The following is a 12,078-nucleotide window of genomic DNA, read 5'->3' as shown; positions in this document are numbered from 1 at the left end:
CAAAGTGGGATCTAGATAGGCTCAGTCACAAAGTGGCTAAGAAGCAGGATGTTGCACTAAAATCTGGGACTTCCACTTTGCTAATACCTTGACAATACCACCACAATTCACTGTGGTGAGTAGGACCCAATAGAGTCCAGCTCTCCTTCTGGTGGTCCTTTCAAATTCTTCCCGTTTCTGCTGTTATTTTCCTGGAATTCTTTACAGCTGTCCCGAGGAGTGTCCTTGGTTAACTTAATGTCCACAGTCTTTCCCCTCTTTTTCCTCCCTCCCTCCTTCCTTCTTTCATCTACTACTGATAGATTCTGGCTATGTAGACCATGCTGGCTTCAAGCTTGTAATCCTCCTGCTTCGGCTTCCCAAGGACTGTGATTACAATCAAATCATGACTGATTTGAGCTGACCTTGTAATCTTTCATCTTTAGCATCCCAAATAATTGTGGTTATACACTTTACTTTTGAGAAAGGATAGACAGTGTGCAAGACCAAGGCAAGAGGCAACCATTCTACTCAATCATCTCTAGGGTAGATTATGACGTGGATGTTAATCTCAGGTGTTTGGAGCATTTTGTGTTTCCCTTCACTTGGCATTCACAGTGTTCAATCCCTTGAAAAATATCAGTCACAAGCAACTCTGGTGGTTGGGATCCAGCTCTCATTCTGACATCCCTTCAGCTCATACCCACAGCTACATCATGCTTCCTTTAGCCCTGTTAGGACAGTCCCCTTGCCCTTCAGTCTGTCCACAGCAGAGGAAAGCAAAGTAGAAAGGACAGGCAGGCTGTTCCTACCCACTGTTTCCAACCCCAGTCCCTACTGAGCTGGCTCCTGTGTGCTGATCTTCTACCCCCCGTGGCTTAGCAGACGCAGCATGGGGTTGGGGAGGCCAGTGGACCCAGCTGCAGTGGGTGTTTCATGCTTTGCAAGGCCACCTGGGAATGACCTCAGAGGCTCTTTTAGGGCAGAGTCCTGGGAGTGGTGACACATCTTAAGCTACTTTACAAAATGTCTGTGAATTCATTTGATTCATTCCAAAATATTTATCGCATGCCAACTAATTCTAGGGACTATTCACAGGCTAAGAGGAAATGTAAAACTTTTATCTCTTATTTAATACTAAAATGCTTTTAACTGAGTGTGTGTGTGTGTGTGTGTGTGTGTGTGTGTGTGTGTGTGTGTGTGAAGGCCTGCAACATGTTAAGGTAGGACTCACAAACTTAAATGACCGTATTTTAGGAGAAAGGACGGATGAGTGATGTTTGAATGTTTATCTCAAACTCTCTTGGCTGTGAGTTAGAACTACTCTCATTTTAGTGGTGCAATTGGGTTGGGTGTCACTTGCTGGTCCTGTCTAGTCTTACCTAAACTTGTCCATGTGGCTTTAGTCACCGGTTGAACTGGTTGCTCTAAAAAGTGGTCACCATATGCAGTCACTCTAGGCTGCCAGCCAGACTGCTTCTGCTCCTCCTGGTCACCTGCAGTGACAAGCTTGCTTTGCTGCATGGTGGTCCCAGGGCTCTCAGGAGCCAAAGACGACAAAGCCTCATGTGTAAGCATCTGCCAGGCTCCTGCTTTTATGTGTCTCGTTGACCAAAGAGAGTAGCATGGGCCAGTTCAGTGTCACAGGAGCGTGGAGGGGACCACCCAAAGGCTCGAACAACAATCTGGCCCGACTGAAGTCTCCCCTGCTGCACCCTACCAGATGTCCCACAATAGGATGTGGCAGAGAACACGAGCACCAGGCAGTCACTTCCCCTACAGGTATCAGAAGCCACACACCTCTGGATTCCATGAAGGAATAAAGGCAGGTTCAGTGTGGCTCGATTCTGACTTTTGAAGAAAAGCTAGAAGTGAAGAGTCCCATGTACATTCTGTTATTTAAAATATTGTAACTTGGAGCTTGGCTCAGGGGTTAGAGCATTTACTCTTACAGAGGAACCAGATTTGGTTCACAGAACCCACATGGTGACTCACAACCCTCTGTAACTCCAGTTCCAGGGGTTCCAGTGCCCTCTTCTTGCCTCTGCTGGCATTGTACACATGTGGCATCCAAATATATACACAGACAAAACACTCATATGAATAAAATAAAAAATGAAAAAAATGATTGTAAGCTAATGCAACATTTATAAACCTACTGTGGTCAAACCTGAGCACTCCTGTGGGCTGGACTTGACCTAGGAGCCCACAATCTTACCTCCACTATCAGGAGTGGGTCAGCATGGTGTGTGGTACCATCTCTTAAACATTTGGGATTTTGAACAGTAAGAGAGGATAACAAATTTAAATTGTGCCAACTAAGTTTTTTTTTGAAGCAACTTTATAATTGTATGATTTTATAATAAAGAGTCAAATATCCCACAATATCAACATCACAGATTCACAACATTGAATTAATGAGAACAGATTCTCTTGTTGCTTTGACTGAGTCACCTGGCAGAAGGCACCGTAAGGAGGGGTGGCACACACGGGTGGCGCACGTTCGGGGGGTGCTGACTGGTCGGGTGACGAAGGCACAGTGGTGGCAGACTGCTCACTTGCTGGGCAGGTTGGCAAGCAGGGGAAGGGCAATGCTGGCACACTTTCCTCCTCTTTTCCGGCTTAGTTAGCCTGCATCCCAGTCCATGGGGTGCTCCTGCTCACATTCCAGGTGGGCCTTTCTTCGAAGTCTCTGGAGACATGCCAGAGACCCATCCAAAGCTGCGTTTCTCTAACGCCCTGGGCATTTCTCCATTCAATCAAGTTGACAATAAAAATTAACCACTATACAGATCCTACCCAAAAGCCCGAGAAATTGCACAAATTCACTGTCAGTCAATGAAGAATTTTAAAATTAAGGCAGACTCTGGTAGTGGCGTGTTCTCCATTTCTTTGACTCAACACACAGTTTTTATCACACACTAACGATTTTGAAATCATCATCTGCTCTGGTTTCTTTTCTTTCACTGTGATAAAACACTCTGACCTGAAGGAACTTCCACTTCCAGTGGTCAGCATTGCAGGAAGTCAGGGCAAAATCTCAAGCAGGAACTTGGAGAAGAAATCATGGAAAAACCCTGCTTTCTGACTTGCTCTCGGGCTCATGCCTCGTGAACTCCCTTATACAGTCCTTGTCCACCGGCCCAGGGATGGTGCAGTGGGCTGAGCGCCTGCCTCTCCATCAACCAACAATGAGACAATCCCCACAGACATGGCTGTAGATCAACCTGATCTAGGTAGATCTTCAATTGACACTCCCTTCTCAAATGACCCTAGGCTGTGTCACATTGATAGTCAAAGCTTACTAGGACATCATCTAATCTTAATTTAGAAAATAAATCTGTATATATGTGATATTATATTCTCCTCTGTTATTTAAATACTATCTTCTTGGAGTAGATAGTTCAGAATTAAGGAAATCATTATATTGTCCTTGCTTTTCTTATTTTGTTCATGAACTAATGCAAATGAGTCAGGCATATGGACTGACTTCAGATAACTACTGGTACAGTAGAGGAGTGAGGACTGGAGTTACCCCTATCTGAATTCTAATCCTGTCTTCATCTTTTGTAGCTTTGGATAATTTTATTAAGCTCTTTGATCCTGAATTTCCTTATTTATAAAGTGAAAATAACATCATGTCATAAATTATAGACAACATAAATTGCCTTGCAATGCCAGGCACAGTTGTCATAAGATATTCTTAGAGTCATGAGAACCAGTTCGCTTGTTTTTGTGCCATGCAGGTGATTAAAGGGCCTGTCCCCTGCCCAGATGCTGAGACTCAGTGCTGGCTGTGTTAGTCCACAGCAGTGAATGCATTTGAACAAAAGCCAAGTGTAATCCTACCATAGAGATGGCAAGTACCTACTGCATGGGTCAATCCCGTCACACACTCACCTTAATAAACATATTGGGGGGATGACCTTCAGAGTCTTCCTCAAGGACCACTTCTATACAGTAGAGTCCCACCAGCAAGGGCACTTATTCACCATTTCTATCTGGATACTATAGAACAGGCCATCTCAGGTCCACCTTGCTTTACAAGGTTGTGTATCATACACACAATCTAATGTCGTATCTATCCTCTAGACGAGGCATCGTTCTTTGCCTGTCCAGAGTCCACATGTTGCACATTCCAGTTCTAATGCTTTGCTTCTCTGTTGACTAGAGCACTCGGGGAGTCAGTGTTGGGACCACATCAAGCAGCATCCTCAGAGGCGCACCTGGCTGACTTAGCCTCACAACAAGCTAAGCATATAAACGCCCATCACTCTCTGTGTTACTTTCCCCTCACTATAACGAAACACCAGAGAGAGCAGCTTCATGAATCACGGGGGTGGATTTTGGCTCCCTGTTTTTGAGGTTTCACTCCACAGTGTCTTGGCTCCATTATTTCTGGGCCTGTGTATGGTAAGGAAGAGAATCATGGTAGAAAGGCACGGAGGAAGAAAGCTGCCACTTCATGTCAGCTGGGAAGCATACCCAGCAAGAGGAAGGGATAAGAGATACCCTTCAGGGCTGGAGAGATGGCTCAGAGGTTAAGAGCACTGCTTGCTCTTCCAAAGGTCCTGAGTTCAATTCCCAGCAAGCACATGGAGGCTCACAACCATCTGTAATGAGATCTGGGGCCCTCTTCTGGCCTGCAGGGATACATGCAGGCAGAATATTGTATACATAATAAATAAATAAATCTTTTAAAAAAAAAGAGAGAGAGAGATACCCTTCAGAGGCACAAATCCAGTCACCCACTTCCTCCGACTAGGCCTGCCTCCTAACAGTCCACTGGGCGATGCGCTTATCGCTTCGTTACTCCATGGACGAGGTTAGCATCTTCACTAACCACCTCTCAGGAACCCACCAGGGGGCCAGCAGGCTTTCAAGGTCCCAGGGGATGTGTTAAAAGTCAAACCATGACGACACTAATCTTCCTGTCAGCGACACCCTTTCCCATTCCCATTCCGCCAGGTACAAGGTGGCATCTGAGCAATGAAGATGGAGCTGCCACCTCTTTGTCAGCTACAGAGCATTTTCTGAAGTGGGGACCCAGACAACAGACAGCCAGCAATCAAAGGGACAAAGATGTCACACAGTGAAGCACTCTGAAGGAAGGGCCTCTCTCAGAGAGGTGGTGAAGAGCAACCAGGTAGATGGAGGAAGTCACTTTCCGAGGGACATCCTCAGCTAAGGCCTATACCCGAAGGTTTCTCAGGTCCCGCCTGGCCCCCTGGTCCCTCAGCCATTTATAAAATAATCATTCAGAGGCTTACTGTTAATTGCCAATTGCATGGCCCATGGCAGGCTTCTTGCTAGCTAACTCTGATAACTTAACCCATTCTATTAATCTATAAGTTGCCATGTGGCTGTGGCATTACTGATCTGCTGGCATCTTGCTGCTCCTTCCGAAGTGCCTGTGTCTCCCTAGACTCGGCCCTTTGTCTCTCCATATATCAGCTTGGATTTCCCCCCTTGCCCCAGGCCAATGCAGCTTTATTTATCAACTAATCAGAGCAACACATATTCACAGCATACAGAAAGACATCCCACAGCAAAGGCCTCCCAGAGGAGCAGAGAGGAGTCAGAGCTGAGTTAATGGAGATTCAGATCAACAAACATGTGAAGAAGGTGCATCCTTTCTTCCTTTTGTCCAAGACTAGTTAAGATGACACTTAACTAATAATATAGCATTTCAACGATAGGTAATTGGTGGCCGTAAAGGAACTAGAACAAAGTTGGTGGCAATGACATCATTAACACTTACAGGCCTCTTACTGTATTTAGGAAATCGGGTTAGTTCTGGTACTAAACTGTAATTTACTGGTTAACTCCGTCTAACATTTGCTTCTGCTGTTGTTGTCTGAGACAAGGTCTTACTATGCATCTCCCTTCCCGGTTTGGAACTCACAGTGCAACCCTGCTGGATCTCAACTCACAATAACTCTCCTGCTTCTGTCTCCAGACTGCTAGGATTACAGGTGTGTACTGCAAGGCCCAGTTCAAAAAGGTACTTTCTAAGCAGAGGAACTAGCAGGGACAATGTCCTCTTCCACGTCTCTCTGACCTTTCCAAATCTGACCTTGGAGTGGTACTTTGCTTTTCTGCCTGCAAGTCCATCAAGGGCTCTCAGCCCTGGACCAGTTCCCAGGGACTTAATGCGGGCAGAGGCTCAGTTCTCTCCCTAACACAACCCAAATGCATGGTGTGTTCCCCACTGCTCAGACTCTCTGAGAAATCTGCTCACCTTACTTCAGCTGCTCTGCTTTCTGCCTTGTTGCTTAGACTTCAGCCTTCTGGCTTCTTGGTTGGTGTGCAGTTTGTATAGAGGTCATTTCTCTCTTGGTTAAAATAGCCCATCAGCCTGGGGCGGGGCTCGTGAGCTCCTCCCGTCTCCACGCTTGAATGTTAACTGGTTTGACCTGTGCAAGTCTTATGTAGACGACCCACACTGTGAGTTCATCTGTGCAGTGGCCCTGTCACGCCCAGAAGACAGTTTCACACTGATCCTCTCTGACCTTGGTCTTTAGAATCTTTCTGCTCCCTCTTCTAGGATGTTCCCTGAGCCTTAGCTAGAGTGGAGTATGACACGGATGTCCCATTTGTGGCTGGATTGTGATCTTTAAAAAAATAGTTTTGTTAATTCTTTGAGAATTTCATACAGTGTATGGTGATCATATCTACCCCCGCTCCCCTATCATTCCTAACATCATGTGCTCTTTTTTTTAAAGAATAAAAGTTTGTGCCATCCACTGGATCTGCCTTCAAAGAAAACTAAATCCATGCATGGTGGTACACATCTTTAGTCCCTGCACTTAGGAGGCAGATGCAGGTGGCTATCTGTGAGTTCAAGGCCAGCTTGCTTTATATAAAGGGTTCTAGGTTACCCAGAGCTACAGAGTGAGACCCTGTCTCCAATCAGACAATCAATCAATCAATAAATAAATCAACCAATCAATCAATCAACCAGTCAATCAACTAACCAATCAATCAATTAATCAATCAGTCAATCAGCTACGCAGTCAATCAATCAAGCAAGCAAGCAATCAGTCAAACAAACTGACTCCTCCTCTCCCAGAAACCGTTACTGTCCATAGCTTCTTGGTTAGGATTAGGAGTGGGGCTTGAAAAGCCCTTCCCACGCTGTGCTCACATGCTGACTGCAGGTTGTGTGCAGACAGGCACAGATGCTGTGAGTGTCTGATGTAGTGGTTCCTACCACACGCAGAAGACACCGTTTCTGTTGGGCTCTCCCCAACAGATCTCTGGCTCTTGCGGTCTTCCATGGGGGTCTTCTGGATGAGAGTGTGGCTCACAGGGGTGTTCCACTTGTGGCTGAGCGCTCGGCACGTATTCTTTGGACTTTGGCCAGTTGTGAGTTTCTGCTTTAACCACCACCCACTGCAGAAAGAACCTTCTCTGAGCGCTATAGTGACCTCTAGGTGGGGAGGCACAAATTTAGAGGGCATTTATGAACACTTAGTGCAGTAATAATAGTAGTTTCACCTCTGAGGCCTGTGAGTTCTGCTACCATAGATAGGTTCTAGGCAGGATTTACAGTACCGGGCATGTTTTTCTTCCTGTGGATTAGGCCTTATACCAAGTAAGAAAGTGATTGGTGATAACACTATTGAATCCGTGGGTCTATCTTGCCAAGCCAGTCATTATTGCAGTTCCCAGCATTCACAGCGAGGTAAGACTGTTGATGATTTTTTTTTTTTCTTCCAGCAACCTGCATAGCACCTTCCAGTACTGTGAAAGCTGGCCAGCAGGGAAGAGACGTCCTGGTTGGTGCCAACTTGATTTCACCGTGTACTGTGACCAATGTGTGTGGTGTCTTCAGCAACAGGGCTTTACCGTCATGTTCTCGTGGACATCCAAGAGCAAAGTCAACCGTCTGTGTTGTTGTGGGAGGCAGATACCATTCCTTAAGGCCTCTCGTCTGATGAGTTCTCATCTCCACGTGGGGATACAGGGGTGCTCTGCACATAGGCACTGCTTTCTTTTTCTTTGCTAGTCACCCCACTTTGCGCTCCAGCACCAGGTTAGTCAACGATTTCTCTTCTCTTCCAATTCAAACTATTACCCACCCACCCCCCCCAACACCCCCAACTCAGGTTTTTATGGCTTTACTGCTCCCTGAACTGGTTGTTTGCCTCCCCTAACAGGAAGGAAAAGCTGTAAGAGCTGGGACCTCTCCAGTCTCGTCACTGAGCTTGGAGATTGCCCACAGCAGAAGCTCGGTGGACGGATGCCTCTACACCAAAGACTTGGCCTCCAGGGGATCATACTGGCCAAATTAGAACCACTGGTCTGGGGATCACAGAGGAGAGACTGTTCTGGAAAGACTTCCCTGGCTTCCAATCCTCACCACTCACACTCTGGAGGGTTGCCAAAGGATGCTGTTTTGGCCTTCCTTTCTGTACCTGATTCAGAGATGGAGCATGCAGAAGGGGTGGCAGCCATCTACATGTCCCCCAAAGCTGCGACTTGTTTCATTCATTGCAACCATCTCTCTTTTAATTGGCTATTTACAAACTGTTGAGTCAGACATCCCACCCTGCCTCCTCCATTGGCTGGGGACCCGGGGAGATGTGGTTTATATTAGTGACCTGGAGAAAGTTCATGCCCTCTGGGAAGAGCGTGTCCATGAAATGGCAGGGTGATTAATGGTTTGTTTATAGCATTGACATCTAGCCTGTCAGGACCCTTCAGTGGCCTTTGATGTAAAACACACTGAGAGGCCCCGGGACCTCCTTATCTCCTCTGAGGAGAGAAATCAGAAATGAAGAATGGTGGGCTGGGGCTGACTGCTGGCCTTCAGGGGTCTGAATGGTTAAAACAGATAAGGGCCAGTGATGGGGGAAGGGGTGCTGAAGGGGACCTAGAGGGTGGGCAGTGCTCAGCAGGGGCTCTCTGTTGTCTTTCTTATCTCCCCCCCTCCTCACTCTTTTCTCCCTCTCTCTCATCTTGTTCTCCCTTGGCACCCCCAGGTCCACCCAGCTCCCTAAAGTCCCACAGATTAATGATCTCGCAAGTTACACGGCAGTGTGACCAGGAATAAAGTGATGGGCACTTTATTTCTGAGGACCCGTGGGTGGGCGGTAGTGTAGTCCTAGAGCTGAACCATTAACGGTAATTTAAAGCCCTCTGGAGCCTGGTTGAAGGAGCCATGTTTCTTTAAGAGAACAGAAGAATCTGAAATGATTCCCAGTTGCCCAGGCCAGGGGGCTGGAGTTTGCAAACAGGGCGGCCTATGGACTGAGCCCAGCTCACAGCTGTATTTTGTTTGGCTGCAGAGAGACGGACAACTTTGTAGCGATTGCCAGTGTTAAACAATAAGATTTCAGTTTCACATAAAAGTTCGAATTCCTGCTGTCTTCTGAAAAAAAACAAAAAACAAAAAACTGGAGGTCTGAAGTCACCAGGCCTGTATCCCCTCACAACAATGGAGACTGAAAAGATGTTGGCGTCCCTGGGATGAGAACAGAGCTGGGCCCGTTGTCCCCACACACGGTGTGCTGTGGTCCTCGTACATCATCCCTGGAGCCGGAAGGTGGTTGCTTTCGTTCCGAGTTCACTGTGTGCATTTTTGGTGAGTTGTTTAACCTAAGTTTTCTGACTCAGTAAAAAAAAACACCCATTTGTGAATACAACGGTCAGGCCAAAAGCAACCTAAGAGCATCGTGGTGATGTTTATAGGAGGTACCATTAGGGGCTTAGCTCAGTGCCGCCGTGTCCGAAGTCTTTAGTAAATGGCCATGGCATGCTGAAGGCAGCAGGCATGAATGGAGACCTTCCTTAGATTAAGTAAAAACACTCTTGTTGGTTTTAAAGTTGTCATTTAAAAAAATGTGCCCATTTTAGAAAAGGCTTTTTACCTTTATTTCTGAATACTCATTGACGCCTCAGTATTCTAATGTAGCCTGGGGTCTGACCATTCAAGAACATCTTTAAAAGATTTATTTTAATTATGCGTGTGTGTTTGTGCCTGGGCGTGGGTTTGTGCCCACAGAGGCCTGAAGAGGGTGTCAGAGCCCTGGGGCTGGAGTTACAGGTGGGTGGGACATGCCTGACAGAGGTGCCGAGAGCTGAACTCTGGTCCTCTGAAAGAGCAGGATACATTCTTAACTGTGGAGACATCTCCCCAAACCCTAACGAAAGATATTTTGAAGCTGAGTGTCGGAGCTCATGCTCGTCATTCCAGTCAGTATTAGAGAGGTTGAGGCAGGTGGATTGTCACAAGTTCAAGGCTAAGGCTCTCCTAGGCTGTGGAGTGAGTTCCAGGCCAGATAACATTATACACACGCACACACACACCCCACATACTCCCCTCTGGCCTCCAGAACACTGATCTCACAGGTTCTGCGCTTTCTGAGGTGAGACCGTGAGAAACACTGAGAACTCAGAGAACTTTCTTCCTTACTTCAGATTGGGTTAGTAGTGTGCCAGCTAAGCCTTCGTGTGGACACAAGAGTATGAAGTCTATAAAGACAGCGTGGGAAGACGCCCTCCCACAGCCCTCTGGTGGCTGTTTCTGGTCCTCTGAGGGAAAAATGAGGCAAAGGTGAGCTACCATTGTTCTAATGAGTCATAAGCCATAATGAGACACTGGTGGCCTGGAACCTGTGACTTCTGGCTACTTTCTCTCATCCTCTTATTTTGTAATGCCTCAGCTGCTCCTTGCCAGCCCATTGCCTGCAGCTGGGAACCCAGAGGCAGAGCTTGCTGCAAGGTGATGCACACACAGTTGCAACTGGTCTTGCCTGTCAGTCAGCACAGCACCCCGCACAGATGCACGAGACGGGCTAGTTTGTTTGGAATCTGATCCACCCTGAAATGGTTGCCAACTCTTAATGATTTTTTTTTTCTCTGCTCTTTCCCTGGCAGAAAGAGCCCAGCACTCCTGATGCAGGCCTCTGGGGTCTCATTTTCCATTCTGCCGTGATGTGCCTCAGTACGCATGAGTTCAGGTGCTTTGGCTGCAAGCAACAGACACATCACATATCGCTCTATCATCTCATTCACTGGGAAGTCTGGGGGTGGGTTCAATTCCTACCAATGGTGCCAAACCTTGTGTAGGTGAATGGGCTACATTTCCCAAGTAACCACAAGAGAGACCTATAACAAAATCCCAGGAAGAGAAAGAACAACATTCGCCTACACAACACCTTGCTGTAGGCCCTGGGTAGAACCATGTGTCAAGAAGTTGCTGGTGGTTCACAGATAAATCCCTGGTGTAAATACTTGTTTCTGTAGCAGGTAGGAAAAGCAGAGCCCATGCTGAGAGTTGGTTGACATCTGTCCAGTAAGCAGAGGGCGAGAGTCCCTGAGTGTCTGCAGTGTGACAGATATTGTAGGAGACTTTGGGTTGTAATGGCTGTGGATGGCAGTCGGATGACCAAGGCTGCAGAGATACGCTTTGTGTTGCGTGGCTTAAAGCTTTGCTATCCAGAGATGTAGCTAGCGCATAATGTCAGGTCCCTTTCTGGGAAGGGTCCTGTGGTCAAGGGCTGAGCATGCTTTAGCTGCCTTCTTAGCAGCAAGCATTTTGTAGACAAAGAAAATTCTCTGCATGGGAAACCAGATAGTAGAGACCGTGGACGGCATGTATCCTGGAGGGACAAAAGGTGAGAATCTGAGCCGATATTCTGCCCATCTTGCTCCTTTGAGACGGGGTCTCTCGGTGAACCTTGAGCTAGGCTGGTGGCCAGCAAGACCCAGTGGCCCTCTGGTCTCTTCTCCCTGCACTGCTGGAATTACAGGCTCATGCAGACACATCTGTGAGTTTACGTGGGGGCTGGGATCCAAACTCAGGGCCTCAACCTTGCGCAGCAAGCCCTCTTACCCACTGAGCCGTATCGGCAGCCCCTGGGCCTGTATTTTCAACATGTAATCACTATCAACTCAACTCTGCCCTACCTGCTAAGACACTTGGGAAGATGGCTTCTGTCACATTCCTTCAGAAGAGTCCACTGCTGGCTACTTTCCTAAAGGAAATGATCAGGACACTGAGGAGATCTCTGTGACATTCACGATTATTGCAGTGTTATTCACAGTACTCCAGCTATGGAAACAATTAAATACCCACCAAAGAATGAATGA

This window comes from Peromyscus maniculatus, chromosome 10 (assembly GCF_049852395.1).
Source record: "Peromyscus maniculatus bairdii isolate BWxNUB_F1_BW_parent chromosome 10, HU_Pman_BW_mat_3.1, whole genome shotgun sequence".
In the NCBI taxonomy this organism is placed as follows: Eukaryota; Metazoa; Chordata; class Mammalia; order Rodentia; family Cricetidae; genus Peromyscus; species Peromyscus maniculatus.
The sequence above is the reverse complement of the archived record's forward strand: the minus strand, read 5'-3'. Positions refer to the sequence as shown.